We start from the raw sequence: 21868 nt of genomic DNA, 5'->3' as shown, positions 1-21868 counted from the left end.
CTGCTGAGTGGCCACGGCGGCCCCAGATCGCCCTCGGGGAAGCTCGGCAGCCCCGCACGCCGCAGCCCCCGGACTCGTCAGACCTCTAGGCCGCCGGAAGCGCTCCTCCCCCGGGTTTCGGCTCCGCCTCGCCCCGCGGCGCGCGCGAGCGTGTCCTCAGCCGCGGCCGGCCAATCAGGACGCGCGACCAAAATAGCGCCTTATAAATGCGTGCGGGCCTGAGCCGCCAGCTCACAGCCGCGCGCTCGCAGGTGAGCTGCCAGGCCCGACCACCTGCGGGGAGGGGCGGCGAGAGCCGGGCCCTCGCGCGCCTGCTTCCGCCTGTCGTAGGCGGGGAGGGTGGTCCGCTGCGGCTCGTCATCAGCCGCGGAATCTGCGTTTCTGTGTGAGTGACGCGGCGCTGTCGGGCTCCGCTTCAACAGAACTCAGCGCTACACTCCTCTAACTGCTTTCCTATTTGAAAAGGATGTAAGATAGACATCCTTCCCACCAAGAAATGATCAATTCAGGGAGGCATTTCTTGGGGTCACCTTTCTAGGAGGAGGTGACTTGAGATAGTAGGTGGAAAAACAAAGGCTTTGGCGTCGTGCACACGGGGTTCCAGCCTCTGCTCGCGTCACACACCCGCTCTGTGACACTGAACACTGAACACATCAACAGACCTCGGCGTGGTCGCGTCTTTAAGATGCAGACAACAGTACCTACCCAATAACGTATTTTTGAGGAGCTCCCCTGGAGATCATAGTCATCTCTGTCTCGTTTTCTTCCCTCCCTCTCTCCCTTCCTTTCATTCTCTCCTTCATTTTCTTTCCTTCCTCCTTCATTCCTCATCTTTCTTCCCTTTTTTTAAATTGAGGTATAACTTTCACATAATACACTGCACAGATCTTAAGAGAACAGCTGGGTGAACTTTTACACATGTAATCAGCTCCCAGATCAAGATATAGGATATTGAAAATATACCTCACCATCCCAGGTGTCCACCTGCTCCTTCCCAGTTAATACTTATCACCCCAGAGGTAACCAGTATTCTGGCTTCTATTACTGTGTATTAATTTTGCCTGTTCTTAAACTTCATATAATTGCAGCCAAATAGTGTGCCTTCTCCCATCTGGTTTCTTTCACCCAACGTAATATCTGTAAGATTCATCCATGGTATATGCGTACATCAGTAGTTTGTTTACTATTGGGTAGTATCCTATTGTATGAAATATACAACAATTAATTTATCCGTTCCACCATTGACAGGCATTTTGGTTTTCAGTTTTCAGTTATTAGGAATGAAGGTGCTGTGAACATTCATATGGTCTTTTGGTGAGTACATGCACACAATCTTGGGTTTATACAGATGAGTGGACATTTTATGTCATAGGATAAGTATATGTTTAGTTTTAATAGACACTGCTTAGCAGTTTCCCCCCCAAAGTTGAATTGATATATGAAAGTTAGTTACTTCACATCATTGCCAACCGTTGGCATTAACAGTTTTTTTTTTTTTCTTTTTTGCGGTACGTGGGCCCCTCACTGTTGCGGCCTCTCCCGTTGCGGAGCACAGGCTTCGGACGCGCAGGCTCAGCAGCCATGGCTCACGGGCCCAGCCGCTCTGCGGCATGTGGGATCTTCCCGGACCGGGGCACGAACCCGCGTCCCCTGCATCGGCAGGCGGACTCTCAACCACTGCGCCACCAGGGAAGCCCCCGGCATTAACAGTTTTTAAAACAATTTCTTGGTATGTACCAAGATCTCCTTGTGGCTTTCATTTGGTTTTCTCTAATGGATAATGATGTTGAGCCCCTTTACTAACTTATTGACCTTTTAGGTTACTTATTTTTGTGAAATGATTGTTCAGATCTTCTATTTTTTAATGGGTTCGTCTGTCTTTTCCCTACAATTTCTGGGAATGTTTTATATTTTCTGGATATAAGTCTTTTATTAGGCACATGTATCATGAATATAGTCTACCAGTCTGTGTCTTGCCTGTTAAGTTTCTTATGGTGTCTTTATTTTATTTTGTTTTTAAAGTGAACATACAATAACATTGAGTTTTTTAAATTAAAAACAAAATTACAGTGCTACGGGACTTGACACATGTAGGGTGTAACCACCACAATCGGGATGGGGAACAGCTGCATCACACCAGAACTCCCTGTGCTGCCTTTTGTAGTCATATCCTTGCCCTGCTTGTAACCTCTGGGAACCGCTCATCTATTCTTTGTGGCTATAGTTCTGCCTTTTCCAGAATGTTATATAAATAGAATCATATAATGGGTAGCCTTTTGGGTCTGGCTTCTTTCACTCAGTGTCACGCCTGGGAGATTCATCTGTGTTGCTGCAGGTACCACTGTTTTTTCACTGGTTGAAGAAAATTTGGGTTGTTTCCACTTTTTAACAATTATAATTAGTGCTGCTGTAAACATTTGTGTACAGGTTCTTATGTAAAGATACGTTTTCATTTTTCTAGATTAAATACATGCGAGAGGGTTGTTGGGTTATTTATTTATTTATTTATTTATTTATTTATTTATGGCTGCGCTGGGTCTTCGTTGTGACGTGCCGGCTTCTCTCTACTTGCAGGCTGTGGGCTTAGTTGCCCTGCCCTTTCCAGTTATCTTTTTCTTATTGATTTCTGAATTCCATTATGGTCATAGGACATATTTTATATGATTTTACTTCTTTTAAATTTATCAAAGTTTGTTTTATGACCTGGATATGGTCTCTTTTGATGAATGTTCTTCAGGAAAAATGTATCTGGTGAAATAGTCTAGAAATATCAATCAGGTTATTTGGTTAATGGTGTTTTTCAGTTCTGTATCCTTGCTAATTCTCTATTTGTTCTAGTGATTACTGAGGGAGGAGTGTTGAACTCTCCACCTGTAATTGTGGATTTGTCCGTTTCTCCTTTCAGTGTTATCACTTTTTGCTGCAGGCATCTTGAAGCTCTGTTGTTCGGTGCATACACGTTTAGAATGGCCGTGTTATCATGGTGACCCTTTTTATCATTTGTAAGAACAGTGAAGGGTCTGAGGTTTTACCCTCCTTGCAAACTAACAAGCTATCCTGCCACAGTTTTATGGGTACTGACAGAAGACACAGGCTCCCAGGTCAATGTCACAGGACTTTATTGGCCACTAAAGCAGTAGCCACAGTTCCAGCATGTGCACTACTGCCTTGAGCCCCATTTCCCACTGGATGATGCAAAGGGGACCAGATGGCACCTGTACATGCAGTGGGTTGCATCACAGCAGAGGATCCCTGAGATTAGAGCACCCAAATCTCATAATGGGCAGCAGACTTTCCTGACCTTTGATCCAAAGGGAGACATTATCCTTATTCTACTAGAATGAAAACAAACCAGCCCCTTGCTAAGGAGGGAAGGGCCATTTCTATTTCCAGCGCTGCTAACTGTACAACATCCTTGAAAAGATACTCCAGATCCAAGACAGTCATTGCCTCTGCTCACAAGATGTTGACAATGTTAGAGCCTTTGGAGAATTGTCTTTCGACAAAATGTCCCTCTTTATCCCTGGTAATTTTTCTTGCTCTGAAGTCCACTTTGTGATATCAACCTAGCCACGCCAGCTTTCTCTTGGTTAGTATTTAAACAGTACATTTCCTTTCATCCTTTTATTATTTAAGACAGGGTGTGTGTCTGTGTTGTTTTGTTTTGTTTTATAGACAGCATATAGTTTGGTCTTGTTTTTTAATCCACTTTGAAAATCTCTTATCTTTTTATTGATGTGTTTAGACCAGGGGCCAGCAAACTATGCCTGTGGGTCAAATCTTGCCAGTTGCCTGTTTTTGTAAATAAAGTTTTATTGAGACACAGCCATGCTCATTTGATTAAATCTTTTCTATGGTTGCTTTTCCCCTACAAAAGCAGAGCTGAGTAGTTATAACAGACTATATAGCTGAGAAGTCCTCAAATATTTACTATTTGGCACTTGATAGAAAAAGTTTGCTGACCTGTGGTTTTGATCATTTGCATTTAATTGTGTAGTTATTGATATGTCTGGATTTAGGTTGTTTTAACATTTTGTTACTTCTTTTCTGTTTGTTCTCTCTGTTTTTCTTTCCTTTGTTTCCCCTTTCTGCCTTGTTTTAGATTATTTGAATATTTTTTAGTATTTCATTTTAATTTTCTGTTGAGTTTTAAAATTCTCTCTCTTTGTATATGTTTTTCGTGATTGCTCTAGGGATTATAATGTACATACTTACTATTTCACAGTCTAATTAGAACTAGTATTTTATCACTTTAAGTAGAATATAGAAATGTTATTACTATATAGATTACTCTCCCTCATTTATGTTGGAATATCTGTTTATTTAGTTCTTCTTTAATTTCTCTCCCAGAAATGTTTTACAGTTTTCAGCATAGAGATTGGGCACATTTTGTTGTTGTTGTTGTTAGAATTATTCTTAGGTATTTATATTTTCGATACTATTATAAATAGAGTTTAAATATTTTTCATTTTCAATTTTTTTGTTGTATATAGAAATACGATTGATTTTTGTATATTGACCTTATAGCCAGTGACTTTGATGAATTTATTTATCTATCTATCTATTTATTTATTTATTTTTGGCTGCATTGGGTCTTCGTCTCTGTTGCATTGGGCTTTCTCTAGTTGCAATGAGCGGGGGCTACTCTTCACTGTGGTGCGTGGGCTTCTTATTGTGGTGGCTTCTCTTGTTGTGGAGCATGGGCTCTAGGCATGTGGGCTTCAGTAGTTGTGGCATGTGGGCCTAGTTGCTCCACGTCATGTGGGATCTTCCCGGACCAGGGCTTGAACCTATGTCCCCTGCATTGGCAGGCAGATTCTCAACCACTGAGCCACCAGGGAAGCCCTAAGTTTATTTTTTTAATTCTAATAATTTGTTCATTTTCTTCTATATAATCCTGTCATCTACAAATAAATATAGTTTTACTTCTTGCTGTCCAGTTTTTAAACCTTTTATTTCTTTTTCTGGCCTTGTTGCACTGTTTAGGACCTCCAGTACAATGTTGAATAGATGGGGTAATAGTGGACACTCATTCAAGGGACTTGGAAAGACAAGGGAGATTCCTCTTCACAGTGTTCTTTTAAATTCAGCACTGTTTTGTTTGGCATGGTCTGACATGGACCGTTGGAGAGACCGAGAGTAGCTTATTTATTTCCAGAGGCATCAATTTAGTCTTGTGTAGGTTCCAGGGAGACAAGAAGTAGATAGATGTTCCTAACCTACATATTCCTGTGTTCAAATTAGGTACAGACACTTCTTTGGTCAGACCACTAAAAAAGAAAAAAAAAAAGTGCTCTTTTCTCTGGTGCGGTGCAGACCTGCCCATGATTCAAGGCTTAGTGAGCTGAGCATGAACTGGATTTCAGCTTCTCTGTCCCCTTGGCTGGGCCTCTGTACAGTGCACACATTTCTACGTTGTTTGGAGAGGAAGTCAGGCCAGAAGACTGGAGAACACAGTCAACCTCCTGTGGGAAGGTGGGTCCCAGCTCATCAGCAGCAGCACTGAAAATAGATGGCCTGTCTTTTGATGATTCCCAGGGATTCTGACCCCAACTCACTGATCTGTATCTCTGAGATGCAAGTGACATTACACACCTTACATTGCTTGTGAAATAATTTCAAATCCCAGTATTAGGAAAGAGGAGTGAGGGGTTGTCATCACTCATGTCTTGTGTTTCTTTGGTGTCCTCTTGCCTTCATACTGTTATCTCCCACCTGCCCCTTTCTCCCAGTTAGGTCATACATCCATCATCTTAGTCCGTGTGAGAAGAATTTGTATGTACAGGGTCAGCTGCGTTCATAGAAGGCCAAGGGGGCAGCAACCTGGGTTTGGAGGGTGAAATTTGAGAAGCTCTTACTCCCCTCTGCAGAAAGCCTGTCTACCCTCTTCTGCTCTAATCTGATACAATCCACCTGGGGGCATGCATACCTTCATCTGTTTTCATTTTGTTTTGTTGGCTTTTATTAATATTTGTTTGGGGTTTGTTGTTGTTGTTGTTAAGGGTGTTTAAGAACTTTCTATTATAAAATGTAAATGACCCTAGAAGGAAAAACACATTAAGTCATTACCAGCTATTAGCACCATTCTGTGACTCCATTAAAACATTATTATGGGGACTTCCCTGGTGGTCCAGTGGTTAACAATCTGCCTTCCAATTCAGGGGGCATGGGTTTGATCCCTGGTCGGGGAACTAAGATCCTGCATGCCACAGGGCAACTAAGCCCGCGCGCCACAATTACTGAGGCCAAGCACCACAACTAGAGAGAAGCCCGAGTGCCACAACGAAAGGTCCCGCATGCCACGACTAAGACCCGATGCAGCCATAAATTAAAAAAAAAAAAATTATTGTGTACTTATCACTTAGCATTTTTTTTATTTAAAATATTTAATTTTATTTTTGGCTGCACTGGGTCTTTGTTGCTGCACACGGGCTTTCTCTAGTTGTGGCGGGCGGGGGCTACTCTGTTTTGTTGCAGTGAGCGGGCTTCTCCTTGTGGTGGCTTCTCTTGTTGTAGAACATGAGCTTTAGGCACACGGGCTTCAGTAGTTGTGGCGTGTGGGCTCAGAAGTTGTGGCTCGCATGCTCAGTAGTTGTGGCTCGCGGGCTTAGTTGCTCTGTGGCATGTGGGGTCTTCCCGGACCAGGGATCAAACCTGTGTCCCCTGCATTGGCAGGCAGATTCCTATCCACTGCACCACCAGGGAAGTCCCCACTTAGCTTTCTAATGACCCAGCATAGTTAAGCCTTGTTAGTGAGAGCAAATGGAGAGGAATGAAGAACAAGGAGCACTGAAAGGGAAGTTTTCTTCGTCTACAGATGAGGTTGTATATACTAAACTATCTTTTCCAGCTCCAGCATCAAGGACTCTCAGTGTTATCTGCAGAATAGTGAGAGGAAAAATACGTGAGAATCTAAGAAGGGATGTAACCAAATGTGAGGTGACCTGGTACCGTTGGGGTCCACCCACCACACCTTGTGCTCAGGAAAGGGAGACATGCTTCTTGGGGCTCCTTCCCATCTGCAGTGCTCTCCTTCTCACTGGTCCCAGAGATCCACCCCCCACCCAGCCCCTTAGGAATTTTCCAGCCTTTGCCTCTATTTAAAGCCATGACAGAATGAGCCAGCATGGGGGAGCAGGGTTCATGTCGATGACAGTACCTGTCATGAGAATTAAAGACCCTTCTCCATGCTTTGCAGCACCCCGACCAAGTGCAAGTCCTGCATCTTCACATCATTTTGTGGATTCTATCTTCTCTCACACTAGGCTATGAGCCTCTCAAGAGTACATGCTGTCTCTCTTACCCATCTTTTAAAAATCTCTAGCTCTTTGTACGTGGTAAGTGCTCAACTGTGTTCAGTGAATGAGCGAATGGGAAGAGCTAGGGGATGTATCAGATTTCTCCAGGTTTATATGTCAGCAGTGTCTTCGATTCTTTCCTCATTTGAACCCTTCACACCCAATGAGGCACTAAAGTCCAATGCTTCTTAATTCACAATGTCTGTTTTTGTGGCTGGCTCCCTAAGTGCTTTCTCTCCTGGGGAGTAGGCTACAGCCTAGCTTCCTCATCACCAGTTCTCCCTTCCTTATCCATCCTGCAGATACATCTTTCTAAAGTACAATTTCAACTTTTCACTGGGCTGCTCAGAATCATTTGTTTGACTCACTATCACTTTTAAGATAAAATACAAATTAATCAGCTCACTCTTTGATATCCTACCATCCATCTGTCCATCAATAAGTGTGTTTCAGTTTCTGCTCCAGCCTTTGGGGAGAAGGAGCTCCATCTAGAAGTCTCTGCTCCAGCCACATGAGTTTCATCATTGTCCTGCCTTCAATCATTTACGCAAACTATCCCTACTGGTCCCAACTATAGATCTTCCTTGACTTACAATGGGGTTACACTCTGAGAAACCCATTGTAAATGGAAAATATCGTTAAGTCAAAAATGTATTTAATATAGCCGACGTAGTCAACACCATAGCTTAGCCTCACCCACCTTAAACATGCTCTGAACACTTACATTAGCCCACAGTTGGGCAAAATCATCTAACACAAAGCTTATCTTATATAAAGTGTTGAAATATCTCACGTGATTTATTGAATACTGTACTGAAAGTGAAAACAATGCTTGTCTGGGTACAGAGTGGTTATAAGGTATTGGTTTGTTGACTGTCGTCACACATTCAGTAGAAATCGTACTTCAGATTTGGAATTTGGATCTTTTCCTGGACCAGGGAAATGCGGGACCATCGTCTCTCGTGATGCTGGGCAGTGACAGCGAGTGCTGAATGTGTTTCACTTTTGCAGCATCATAAAGTGGAAAAATTGTAAGTCAAACCACTGTAAGTTGGGGACCGTCTGTACTTGCATCTTTCTGGTACTTGATGAGCCCACCTCCCCCAGAGAAGCCTCTTGGGGCAATACAGCCTGCCTCAAGCTTTCTGTTCAGTGGCGTCTGGTCACCAAACTGAGTGTAGAATGGGGTCCAGTCAATGTTGACATGGCTTTACAACGTGCCAACAACCACGGACCATCCCAGGCAGGAACAGGGAACGTGGAGCAGTGCCTGGGGTGGGAGCTGGGGTGGGGTCAGGGCCTTAGAGTGGCAGACTTGGTGGCAGCTTTTATTCAAGGGCTGACGCAGGCTTCCTATTCTATCATTAAAACACCTGTGCAGCGGTTGATTGTTTTTGCAGAAATCTGCAACTAGAGCGTCTCTGCTTAGATTCTGATCTTAGATTCTGAGCCCCTTGAGAGCTCTGATCTCTCTCTAAGTGCTTTTAAATTCAGTATGAAAGAGACTACAGAACGTTTCCTGGGAACAAGTGTTGAAAGCGGGGAGGAGCATGGAAAGCCGAGGCCCTGGTGGCCTAAGGTAACCCACCCCCTCCTTTGCGGCTCTGTGCCTAGGGCCCACCTGTGTGTAGCGCTGGAGAGAAACCAGCCTGCTCTGCGCATACGTGCGCCTGGGCACACTTTCTTTCTGGGTTATGTCTTTAGTAATTTGTTATCAAGAAAAAAGACTCCCAACAATGTCATGTTGCTTGCACAATCCTAAAGGTGATAAATCACCCAAGATGCTCATAGACAAGGGTGGGACCACCTGAGGTCACGTAAAACCGGGGTGGATTGACCTAAGGTCAAAATTGAACAGGACCTGTTAGGAACTGTTGACTTCCCACCACGGCATGCAGTGTAAGTATCGTGAAGCACCAACAAACAGCTTCCTTTTCTTATTGCAAAAATAATACACAATTGTAAAAAACAAAAATTTAGAAAATACAGACAAGCGAAAATTTTAAAAATCATCCATAATTCTATTATATTTTAGCTACATCTTTTAAGTCTTTTTTGCTCCTTCCTTCCCTCTCTGCTTTCCTCCCTTCCTCCCTCCCTCCTTTCCTTCCTTCCTTCCTTCCTTCCTTCCTTCCTTCCTCTCTCTTTCCCTCCTTCCTTTATACCTTTGCAATGGGAGGCATTTAACCACTTTCTCTGCTTAGGAATTTCATGAACTAGATATTTTCAGTGTCTGTGCTCCCCACCGCTCACCTTCATCCCCCTCCTCTCCTGGGGCATATTCTCCTCTCATCTTTTCGTACCCTAGGACAGTTTAAGATGGGGTTATCCTCATGGGTAGGATCAGAGACTAAGCCGAGATAACGCCCCTGGGTGTTAACTCTGCTGCTGCTCGGACTACCGCTCCCTCACACCTCTCTCCAGACGTTGAACAGGTGACCGACCATACTGGATGCTCTAATATGATGGTAGAGGTGTTTAGGGGCAGGGCATGGGACAATCAGCAGAAAGATTTTTACTTTTCTTAAATTGAGGTTTATCATACAAACAATAAAGTGCCTGAAGAACACTCATCTTAAGTGCACAACTCAAAACAGTTTTACTTTTGTGGACACCTACATGCTGACATCCCAGCTCAAGACAGAAAATATTTCCAGCACCCTGGAAGTTTCCCTTATGTTCCTTCCCAGTCAATATCCATTCTCCCTGCACCCCTGCCTCCCACACATGAAGGTAAACACCATTTTCATTTCTTTTAATGTGCACTTTTTATATCTGGCTCCTTTTGTTCAAAATGATGTCCGGGAGGGACTTCCCTGATGGCGCAGTGGTTAAGAGTCTGCCTGCCAATGCAGGGGACATGGGTTCAAGCCCTGGTACAGGAAGATCCCACATGCCACGGAGCCACTAAGCCGGTGCATCACAACTACTGAGCCTGCGCTCTAGAGCCCGTGAGCCACAACTACTGAGCCCGTCTGCCACAACTACTGAAGCCCGCACGCCTAGAGTCCATGCTCCGCAACAAGAGAAGCCACCGCAATGAGAAGCCCGTGCACCGGCACAAAGAACAGCCCCCGCTCGCCGCAACTAGAGAAAGCCCGTGCACAGCAACGAAGACCCAACACAGCCAAACATAAATAAATATTTAAAATGTGTTAAAAAAAATGATGTCTGTGAGATTCATCCATATTATTAGTTAATATTTTGAAAACATTATTTTATCAACTTCTTATTTTACCAAAAATGGAACCCTCTTGTGCCCATTGTTTACAACTGCTATTTTCATTTAATATATTGGCAAGAGTTTCCCGTTATTAGCATTCTTCTACTATCGATTTTTTAAATCTGGATAGTGTTCTATATTACGTTCGTGCCATAATTTATTTGACCAGCCCTCAATTGTTCAACATGACATAATTTCCTTTTAAAAAAGTTAGACTACAATTCATTGAACATTCTTGCAATTAAATCTTTGTGCACATCCTAATTTTTCCTTTAGGATAAACTCTCAGAAGTAGAATCACTAGGTCCGAGGTCATACACGTTTTTAAAACTTCCTTGTCCAGAAAGATTGTACTAATTCTATATTAGCAGCAGCAGTGAATGATGGTATGATATCTCTGCTTCCTCAAGTCTCTACCATGACTGGGCATTATATTTTGAATATTTGCCAATGTGATAGGTGAAATGTCTCTTTAGAAAATAATAGGAAAATTTTAAAAAATGTATCTTGCTTTAATTTGCATTTCTTCAATTACAAATATGGCTGATTCCTTTTTTATATATTTAATCACTTCTATCTTTAGGCTTCTGGTGTTTGTGTCAGGCCGGGTTCAGCTGGAGATAACAGATAGCACTCTTCCTGTTTTAAGGAGGAAGAGCTTTGACAAAGGGAATCCGCTTCTGCCAGGGTCGCTGGAAGAGCTGAAGGGGCAGGACCCTCGTGGGGCTTCCAAGAATGGCTCTGAGAACAGCGCCCCGGAAGCGGCGCCTCTGGTGAGCTGCTACTTTTGCCCCAGTCAGCTTCACTCTAGATGTGGGGCAGCTGCTGCCACAGTGGTTGAACCTGAGCCCTGCTTGGTCTGCTAGAACTTTACCAGCAAAAACTAACGCCCTGTGCCCTGCTCCCGAGACACACAACGCTATGAACTAAACTGGAACCTCTGCTAATTCTACCACCAGAACAAACAGACAAACCACAACCAAGTGAAAACAACCTAAATACAAAATACCTAGAAATGTTAGGTTAAATGTAACAAATATCCTTTTCAAAACCTATCTGAGGTCAGAAAACGATCAAGGAAATTTCCAGGGGTCACAAATGGAAAGGGGGCTGGAAATGGGAGTTGTAAGCAACTGCTGAAGCTACTGCCGTGGGGGGAGTATTTGCCAGTCTGGTGACCTAGGTGCTTGGATTGGCCCCGTGAGCTTGGTAAACAATGTCTTGGGGGCCCATGCAAGTAGGGAGACAAAAAAGAGAACTCCACATGGTTCCAAGACCCTCAAAGGGCTACGTCCTCTGGGAAAGGGCTGAATAGAAGAAAAAAAAAATCTGACTTTTAGCAAAGAGAAATAATAAGGAAATTTGTCTTTGCCGTTGCTCTGAGTGGGGGGAAAAAATAGCTTCCAAGACCTTGTAACAACACATCTCCACTTGTATGGGTTTGGAGTTTGAGGTTTGAATCAACACTGAGTTTTTTTTTGTTGTTTTTTTGTTTTTTTTTTTTGGTGGTACACGGGCCTCTCACTGCTGTGGCCTCTTCCGTTAAGGAGCACAGGCTCTGGACGCTCAGGCCCAGCGGGCATGGCTCACGGGCCCAGCTGCTCCGCGGCACGTGGGATCTTCCTGGTCCAGGGCACGAACCCGTGTCCCCTGCATCGGCAGGCGGATTCTCAACCACTGCGCCACCAGGGAAGCCCCAACACTGAGTTTTTTATAGTGGAAAACTGGAAACAAAGGAAATGTCATCATCGGGAGAATGGATAAAGAAATTATCTATCTATTCATTAAATAGCAATGAAAATGAACGAGCTGGCGCTATGGTGGTCGACGTGGAGAGATCTCACAGTGTTGAGTGGCAAACGTGAGTTGCGGAAGTGGACATTCAGTAAACCAGTGCCAGTCTTAGACTGGGGCAAGTTGGGCCCCTGTGCTGGGTCCTCCTGTCTAGGTGTCCCTGCACTTTGGAGGGACTCCTCCACCCCGCCTCTCCGGTGCCTGGGCCCAGATGTCTGGGTACGGCGTTCTGAGCTGAGGCAGAGACCATGGACTTGCCCTCTCCCACAACCTGCTGCACAGCATGTAAGGTTGACCAGAAGCCCGGAGGCGCTCTGGCCTGTGCCTCCTTGGGACTGAGGGCAGATGGCCCCTGCTGGCTGAACTTCATAGAGCAAGACTGGGCTGCCAGCAGGGTGCTGACACACAATTTTGGGCAACTCAAGGACCCTGCAAAAAATATTTGCCCAGGACCCTGCACATCTTGGGGCAGCCCTGCAGTAACGCATTCAGATGGGGCTTTAAAATGTACAAAATAATACCTAACTAGTGTTTAGTAGTATATACACGCTTAGTAAAGGAACATGGAAATGAGGACACTCAATTCAATACAGGAGTTGCTTCTTGAAGGGAGAGAGGAGAATTAGGGTTACACTGGGAACTATTTGAAATGTTTTATTTCTTGAAAGTTGGTGGTGGGGAGTAAAAGGTATTGATTGTATGCCTTTTTACATCTTTCCATATGTTTGAAATATTTCATTTAAAAAAAAAAAGGAAGAAAGAAAGAAAGAAAAGAAGTCACTTGAGCCCCTCCCTGCTCTGGTAGGGGCTGGCGGGTGTGTGGGTGGACTTCAGTGGTAGCAGCCACACTCTTGGAGGGGTCGTGCATCCTAGTCTCTACCTTTTCCCCTGAGAAGACACCCCTCCTCTGCACTTTCCCTCCGTCTTAGCGGTTTAGTGTGTAAACAGATTCTTGTGTGACTCACCAGTGCTTTTGCTAATCCCTTCACCAGCAAATACTTGTTAAACACTTAAATCTTGCAAATGGAAAGGAAATTCCACAGTAAAGTTAAGTGTAAAAGTCATCCAGAATCCTGCATCTTGGACAAGACTGATGAACAAATAGTTCTATAATGAAACTTAATATATTAAATTTAATCATAGGAAACTTATTGCTTGGATATGAATCTTAAATATTTAAATGTAGGAGTTTTTACTTGGTGATTGTTTCCAGTCTCCTGTGATACTGATACGTGGACAGGGAAGAAACCTCTTAAGATAAATAAACCACACTGGGAAATGGGCCCCTTGCTAAGTTCCCTTCTGGAAGTGACGCCTCCCTATACTGCAAACATTTTCTCCTCTGTGTGGTTTCAGTTCCAAGCCAAACCAGTTCTGCAGCATGCTTTTGTACCTTTCCAGAATCGCTTGCCAGGGCTTTAAAACCCCTTTGCGTCTTTCATTACTTAAAAGCCTCTTTTGAAAGCCTTTGAGTGAATCATCAAATTAACATCTAAAAAGACTCAGCAGCAATTGAGCCCAGGAAGGCTGGGGGCTTCTAACCAAACACACCATAACAGACCTTCGTAAGAGCAGTTGGACTTGGGAAGGGGCTTTGCAGGTGGAAAAAGGGCAGCTGCTGGGAGGAGGAAGCACCCAGGCAGGGGGCAGTAGGACCCCTGGCCTGAGCCCCTAACTCCCGACACCCTCCCCCTGCCAGTCCCCTGCCTTCCCCCATGTTCTCACGACTGCTGATCAGAGGGCAACCCTCCCTCTCCTTTGTATTTAAGCCTTTCTCTGGCTCTGCTCTAAGCAGGCATCAGCAAAGGTTTAACAAAAGAATGAGGGCTTATTTTAGCTACTTTCACTTCTCTAAATTTTTCATGGTTTCAGTTAGGTGTAAAATATTCTTGAATTTATATTTTCGATTCTGTTTCTTACTTGTTCTATACAATGTTAGTAGGTAGATATTTTCTTTTTAATGGAAAAGAAGAGATTGATCTTAGGATTCAAACTCAAAATATTTGATGAATCAGGATTCAGTTTAGATTTCAAGAACACTGCTGTGAGGTTTTCTACTTTTTTGGTTTGCCCTAGATTTTTCTTTATCTCTTTTGTCTCCTATATCTTTCCCGCTCTGTGGACCTCTTTGAGAAGAGGGCTATGAGGACTGAAGAAAGGCATTTATCATTAGCCTCATTTCTGATCATTGAGTTTCTTGCGTACTTAACCCTAAAGAAAAATCTGAGCGTACCGCTACCTTTAGAAATTCAGGTAGCCCGGTGGGAGGGAGAAGAGTAAATCATGTTTCTCCTTTCCCTAACCTTCTTATGTATCATGGTTTCTAATGCTCATGCCAAAAATTGTAGCTTGCAATTTAGAAGTGGAGGCGTTGGAGAGGGAGGGGCACGGCTCTCGTGGAGGCTCTAGCAGGTAGATAGCTGTCTCTCTGTGTGTGCATTTTTTTTTTTTTTTAATTTTTGGCTGTGTTGGGTCTTTGTTGCTGCGCGGGCTTTCTCTAGTTGTGGCGAGTGGGGGCTACTCTTCGTTGTGGTGCGTGAGCTTCTCATTGCGGTGGTTTCTCTTGTTGCGGAGCATGGACTCTAGGCGTGTGGGCTTCAGTAGTTGTGGCACGCGGGCTCAGTAGTTGTGGCTCGCGGGCTCTAGAGCACAGGCTCAGTAGTTGTGGCGCACGGGCTTAGTTGCTCTGCGGCATGTGGGATCTTCCTGTACCAGGGCTCGAACCCGTGTCCCCTGCATTGGCAGGCAGATTCTTAACCACTGAGCCACCAGGGAAGTCCTCTGTGTGTGCATTTTGTCAAGAATGGCTGCTTTCTAAAGACAAACACACTTCAGGTCAAGCGGCTTGGAGACTGGACTTGGAAATATGAGAGACGTTTCGAAGGCAGAAATGCACTGCTTACATGGTGTGCTGAGTGTCTTCACTGGACAGATGGGAGTCTTAGAAGCAATATGGAGCGCTGATTCCTGCGGTTGAATGTGCCAAGGCAGTGGGGTGAGCTCCCTTTCTGGGTGTACATCTGGTGGCCTGGGCCCAGGAAAGAGGGTCTGCTCCTATCTTAAGTCGTCCTTGAGACTCAGATACATTAGAAATCTCACTCTAGAACTGTGTCGTTCTGATTCAGGGAGTGAGATGGATGTTGGGAGGTTGCCCAACAACAAGTCTACTTGCATGCATTCTAGTATTTTTCTGTGACGTGTGATACAGCCTCCTCCCTTCAATTGTTGTGTGGTGACACAGCACCTGGGAGGGGTGTGTGCCCTCAGTGGACAGTGGTGGGGCTGAGCTCCTGGCCGCTATCACTTCCAGGCTAGCTCTCTTGTTTCCGCTGTTGGGATACACGGTTAACGCCACCGGTCACTTAGTGCCGCCTTTCACCAGCCGCAATCCCTGCTGTTTTGGGGATTTGCCCCAAGGAAATTTTAGTCACGGCTCCTTGAACTGCGGGAGGAAAGGCTGGCATTTTACAGACACTGCCAGCCGGTGACAGGCCTTCTGGGCTTTGGGAGGGCGGGGGCTGTCTCTGAGGAGAGGAGGCAGGACAAGGGCTCTCCCGGGCCGCACTCTAGTCAGGCTCCTCTGAGCGCCTTTTCAAGGAGGCCCGGGCTCTGGGGAGCCTTACATCAGCCCCACCAGAACCCCACCCTCAATATGTGACCACCCCTGAAATCTGACCAAGTTCCTCATCCCTCGACCCCAGGTGATGGATATCCGATCAGCCTGGCCCGCTTTCAGCAGGAGTCCTGGTAGCTTGTTTTAGCCAGAAATCCCCTGTCACCCTTGATGATTCCTCTTAGTAATTTTCCATCTATTTGCCCTCATCCTGCCCTTTGACTCTAAATGACCACTTTTCTTTGTATCCGGAGTTGAGCCCAGTCTCTCCCCTGCTACAAAACCCCTTTGCAGTGGGCCCTGTACGGATCACAACAGTCCTAAGTCTGCCTCACCATTTTAACAAGTATCGGAAGGGTTTCTTTCTCTAACACGTGGATGAATTGGTGGCTGCGTGCCAAGTGCGACTGGGAAGTTGCTGGTGGTTAGCTCCTCCTGTGCTTTGCCATCAAAGGAATCATATTTGTACGTATATAACAGGATAAGCTATTGAAACATTGTTTTGTCTTGTTCTTTGGGAAATCTGAAAGAATTCCTTTTCCTATCCCTAGAAATGCAGCCACATATCTGTGTCCTAAGGCCTAGATCAAGTATTGCCAAACCTGATTCTCACAAGTAGGTAATGTAAGTTTGTGAAGTGGCCTTATGGCAACAATAGGGCATAGTGGAGACTGTGGCAAAGCAGAGAACACAGTCCCATGAAAAGCCATTAGCTCCAATCAGTTAACGGCACGTGGGCACGTGGGCCTGATATTTCCAGAGCACTTGAGTTTTCAATAAACAATAGGAAGCTGGGTTTTTCTGTGCAAATTCTAGATTTTGTGTGGGTGTGTGTTGGCAAGTAACAAAAACAAACAGAGTGTGGGGCAAAACAACTCAGAATTTTGCCTTCAGGCGTCTGGTTTGTAATATCTGGGCTAGAGTCCGATTACCCCTTTGGTTGGGGGAAGGCAGTTATGAGGCTGAAATCGTCCTGCACCTTCTCTACCACCAGTGAAGGGGAAGGAGGCTGCTGCGTGGACAGGAAGAGAGGAGTGTGACACCCTGGAGAGAGGGTGGATGGCTTGAGTTTAGGCCTGTGGGGTTCCCCCCTGGGGGCAGAACTGTGCCTTGTGTACCCACAATGTCTTGGATGGGTCACCTGAGCCGTGTGCCCTCCAGGAGTAGCCAGCCCGACCTGGAAGCCTTGGCTTGGGTCTTCACGCTGACGCTCAGCCAGGAAGAAGTGGACAACCTACCGACATGAGGGCCACGTGGACACGGGCGGGAGCCCCTGGTCCGCAGGCCCTTCCTCAGTCCCCTGCTCCTGCTTGAGCCCAGGGCCACGTAGAACGGGAAATTCGCAAAGCCCCATCAGGCTGGATTTTCTGCCAGGTTGGTGCCTCAGGGCCAAGACATATTTAATTGATTTAGAAAACAGAGATACAAATACATGTTGGGTATCTTTTTGTTTGTTTGTTTTGTGGATTTTTTTGGGGGGGGCTTCCTTTTTTAAAAATTGAAGTGTGGTTGATTTTCGATGTTTCAGGTATAGAGCAAAGTGATTCAGATCTATATCTAGATGTGTATACACATATACACGTCCTTTTTCAGATGCTTTTCCATTATATGTTATTACAAGATATTGAATGTAGTTCCCTGTGTTCTGCAGTAAGTCCTTGTTGCTGCTTATCTATTGTATACATAGTGGTGTGTATCTGTTAACCCCAAATTCCCGATTTATCCGTCCACCCCTTTCTCCTCTGGTAACCATAAGTTTGTTTTCTATGTCTCTACTTCTGTTTTGTAAATAAGTTCAATTGTATCACTTTTCTAGACTCCACATATAAGGGATGTCGTGTGGTATTTGTCCTTCTCTGTCTGGCTTACTTCACTTAGTATGATCATCTCTTGGTCCATCCAGGTTGCTGCATGCCGGGTAGTTTTACACGCCAGTATGAGTGCGTTGATATCTCTTGTTTGGGACCCAGTTTGGAAGCCCAAGAGTCTGGGCTTTACTATGCAAAGGTTTTCTCCTCCTCTTAAAGTACCTGTGGTTATAAGTTCTAGGGATTTGAGCCGCATATCACTTTCCCCACTCGAGGCAGGATTGAGGACGCGGCGCGGGCGCTTGGCTTCCCTGTCCGGACACGATGCTGACTTACTCGTCCTCCACCATCTGGGCCACCAAGTTTTCATTGCTCGGTTATTTATTTTATTACTTCCTCTTCCCATGACTGGGTCTCCCCTTATGAATTTCGGATGTTTAAAACGGAATTTAGTGATGTTTTCAAGCCACCTTTTTTGTTATTTGCAATTGAAAACTTGGGAAGCAGAGGTTGTTTTGTTATAAGGTTTTTATTCTTCTTCACTTCCTCTGTACACTTGGAACTTTTCATGACAGAAATGAATTTGCTGTAACCTGTGTTAAGTAGTAAATGCCAAACACACGATCCTCCACAAAGGCTGTTTATGTGGAGAATAAACGAGGCCCAGAACACTGTGTCCCGTTGGTGAAAAGAAATGCACATTTCCCATCAGGAGACAGATCCCTCATTTTCAAAGGCTAAGTGGATGGTGCTTGAATGATAATTCCAGCTGTTTGAATTTAGGGCCCTGGAAAGATTCACTGGAAGGGAATTTGCAGGCGTTGCCTCTTAGCGGTTGGGTTTGCTCTCCTCAGAGGTAGCAATTAAACGAGGGCCAAGAATGCCCTACTTTTCTTGAATTCTGTGTTTCAGAGGTTACCTTCAAGTCCTTATGTTTGCTAACGCATTTGAGTAACTGACTGCGCCAGGGATGTAACAGTACATTAAACTGTGCCCTCGGCACTTCTGTTCCGCCTTCCTTTCTTGATCACCCCATTCCAGCCTGGACCTTTCAGCTCGATTTTTAACTTATTTGACATAAAATACTGTCAGTAAGTCTCATGGAAAATTCCACTCCAGCAGGAAAAACCATCTCCAATATGGGATGGTTAGCTATTAATTAAAGCTGGCACGTGCCCTCAGAGCGCTTTCTTCAGTAATGCTTGTGACAGATCAAGGTTGGCATCGCATACCTACCCAGCAGAGGCCGCTTCTCCAGGCATGCTCACTTACCTTTGGGAAGAAACTGGCCTCTTTCTCAAAGTCAGTATTGGGTGTCATCCCAGTGAATCGCTTCTTTCTCCTTCATGTTTCTTTTTTATAGGGTGTTACCTCTTAGCAGTCCAAGCATGGGGCTGCCTGTTGAATACAGAGGTGATGGACTCATGTACCAAGTTCCTTGTACGGACCACAGGGGTGACCCTAGGACTCTAGGCAGGGACGTGGCAGCCATATGCCTCAACAAGATGCCACCCGGGGCTCTGACCGTGTGAGTGGGGAACAGGACGGAGGTGTGACATGACATAGGGAGTTAGGGCAGACAGCCCCTCCCCAAAGAAAGGCCTTCGGTTTTGAAATCCCTCTATCAGAAACGGATTCCTTTGGCTTCGCTTCCTCTCTTTGGCAGTTTTGTGAGTTTAAGAAAAGTTTGTTTCTTTCTTCAAAAGTGATACGTATTCATTAACAATTCATTAAGTGCTACGTATTCTATTATTAATTATTATTATTTATTTATTTTTTGCAGTACGCGGGCCTCTCACTGCTGTGGCCTCTCCCGCTGCGGAGCACAGGCTCCGGACGTGCAGGCTCAGCGGCCATGGCTCATGGGCCCAGCCACTCCGCGGCATGTGGGATCTTCCCGGACCGGGGCATGAACCCGTGTCCCCCTGCATCGGCAGGCGGACTCTCAACCACTGCGCCACCAGGGAAGCCCTATTAATTTTTTAAATTTAAACCACTAAAATAATGAATAAAGTACTACATACATATGGTTACTATTTATACTTGAGATGAAAAAGCTATATAGGGAGAGTTTTATTTCATTTTTTAAAAAGTGATATTGCACAATACACGTTTTCATCACTTTAAAAAAACTGATCATGCAGTGAACACTTCTCCTTTTCAATAAATATCATCTATATCATCATTATATATGCCTGTCAAAATGTATGTAAATAAAGACATTGTCTAGAGAGCTCACAGCTTTCTGCCTCAGTGAGCATCTTTTTATATAGCCTTATATAAGCTATACAGAGTTTAGGTCTATGAATCTCTTTTCTGTCGCCTTCTTTCTTTCAGAATGCGCCGAGGATTCTTGGCGAGGCATAACACCAAACCCTGTACTCCAAGGTCTGGTAACGGCCACTGGGGCTGAAACCAGACCAAGCCACCCCTTCCCCTCGTGGGATTAGTGCCTGCCTGCCTTCCCAGTGCTCGCTGGCTGGGAGCCCTCTCGTGCTTCTGTGCTCTGCCCCTCTGTTTCCTTTTAAGGCAGCCCGGATTTTAAGCAGTTTCCTGTGTGAGAATGTCGGGTGTGGCGCGGGGCCCCTGTGTAGTGATCGTGCAGGGCCAAGTGGAGGACAGATGGGCTCCGCAGGACACAGTCCCTGCCTCCATGGCGTCATAATCTGAGAAGTGGCTATAGAACAAAAATGGAATTTAGCAAAAGGCCCGGAACTTTGGTTCCTGCAACAGGGACTGAATCCCTGAACCTATAGGAGCTGCAGCCTAGTGCAGTGACGGCCGGGAGACCTTTCCTTGTGGAGACTAAGCAGTTGGTCCAGTTTACCTTTTCAGTGGGGACATTTTTTTTCCGGCGGGGGTTGGGGGGGTGGGCGGGGGTAGGGTGACGGGCTGGGATTCTTGGCTGTATTTTAGCTTTAATAAAGACCGTTCCTGGATTATAACTTGATGTATGCATTCGATTCATCTCCACAGCGCTGGGCTTTTGCAGAAAGGGTAGTAACTGCAAACGTTGTTTTCAAGTTATTAGAGCTGCTATCCTGCTGACCCTTTGGGACTATGGAGGAGTAAAGCCATTTGGATGATCACGTAGGACTGCCTGGTACACACTGCTAAGAGAATTCAACACTCTTCTCTCAGCTAATGATTGCATACAATTTCAGCAAATTCAAGGGATCCAGAAAAACCCTAATAAACGCGGCATATATAGTACTTAGCAGGATGCACCAGGCTCTTTTCTGCATGCGTTTTGCATACTGATTTACTTAATCCTCATAAAAACCCTGAGAGGAAGGTGCTGTCGTTAAGCCCACGCGGCTGCGGGGGACAGAGGCACCTGGAGGCTCCTGAACGCGCGGCCCCTAAGGGGCAAAGCTGGGCCTTGCAGCCAGGCAGCTGGCCCATCCACCCCACTGCTTTGCTCTGTAGAGCCTGTTTGCCGTCATTCGTTCACCTAAGCCTTGTGTTTTCAAAGTCTGCAACCACTCTGCACCACAAAAAATATCGGCTTGGTCAGAAAATAATGGCTCTCGCTTCAGACTCAGAGTGAACTTTCTCATTCTGAATGTATCCACTCATTCAATAAATATACACTGGGTATCTATTAAGCGCCAGGCACTGTCCTAGACACTTGAAATACACTGTGTTCATAATAAATATATGGACATACATAGAAGCTACTCAAAATGACAAAGATTCCTGCTCAGCGAGCTTAGGTCCTGGAGGGTAATTTATCTGAAAGGTGGAAGCACAGAGGAAATCCCTTAGACTAGCAGATACTAGGCCATCGGATAAGAAACCTAGAGCTATAGAGAGGCTCCAGCCAGGGCGGTCCATGAGTAATTGCGATGGAGAAGTTGCACTTCTGTCTCTGCCAGACTCTCTCTAATTTTTCATTGGATTCGAGCCGTCCTCTTTTCCTGCCTCCCAAAGGGCCACAGCTGTCTTCCTGAGTTATTCCACCCCATGATCCTAGCACTACACACTGTGCGTCCATCCATCCATTGAATTTCTTCAGTCGCTCCCCAGGAACGTTTACTGAGTCCCTACTTGCTGCCAGGCGCTGCACTGGATTCTAGAGACACACACACAGGTGAACAAGACAGCCCGTGGCCCTCAGTGAGTGGGCAGC

The 21868-nt window shown here is 45.3% G+C and overlaps 1 long non-coding RNA gene across 1 annotated transcript; it reads left to right on the top strand.

Moving 5' to 3' along the window:
- The first annotated feature begins 230 nt into the window (after window positions 1–230).
- On the top strand, window positions 231–20267 carry LOC138414263 (uncharacterized). Its single transcript, XR_011246715.1, has 4 exons — window positions 231–385; window positions 1265–1314; window positions 1556–1729; window positions 19520–20267. It is a non-coding gene; the product is annotated as an uncharacterized lncRNA (long non-coding RNA).
- Window positions 20268–21868: the final 1601 nt, after the last annotated feature.

The sequence above is a fragment of the Delphinus delphis genome, chromosome 14, assembly GCF_949987515.2.
Source record: "Delphinus delphis chromosome 14, mDelDel1.2, whole genome shotgun sequence".
In the NCBI taxonomy this organism is placed as follows: Eukaryota; Metazoa; Chordata; class Mammalia; order Artiodactyla; family Delphinidae; genus Delphinus; species Delphinus delphis.
The sequence above is the reverse complement of the archived record's forward strand: the minus strand, read 5'-3'. Positions and strand labels throughout refer to the sequence as shown.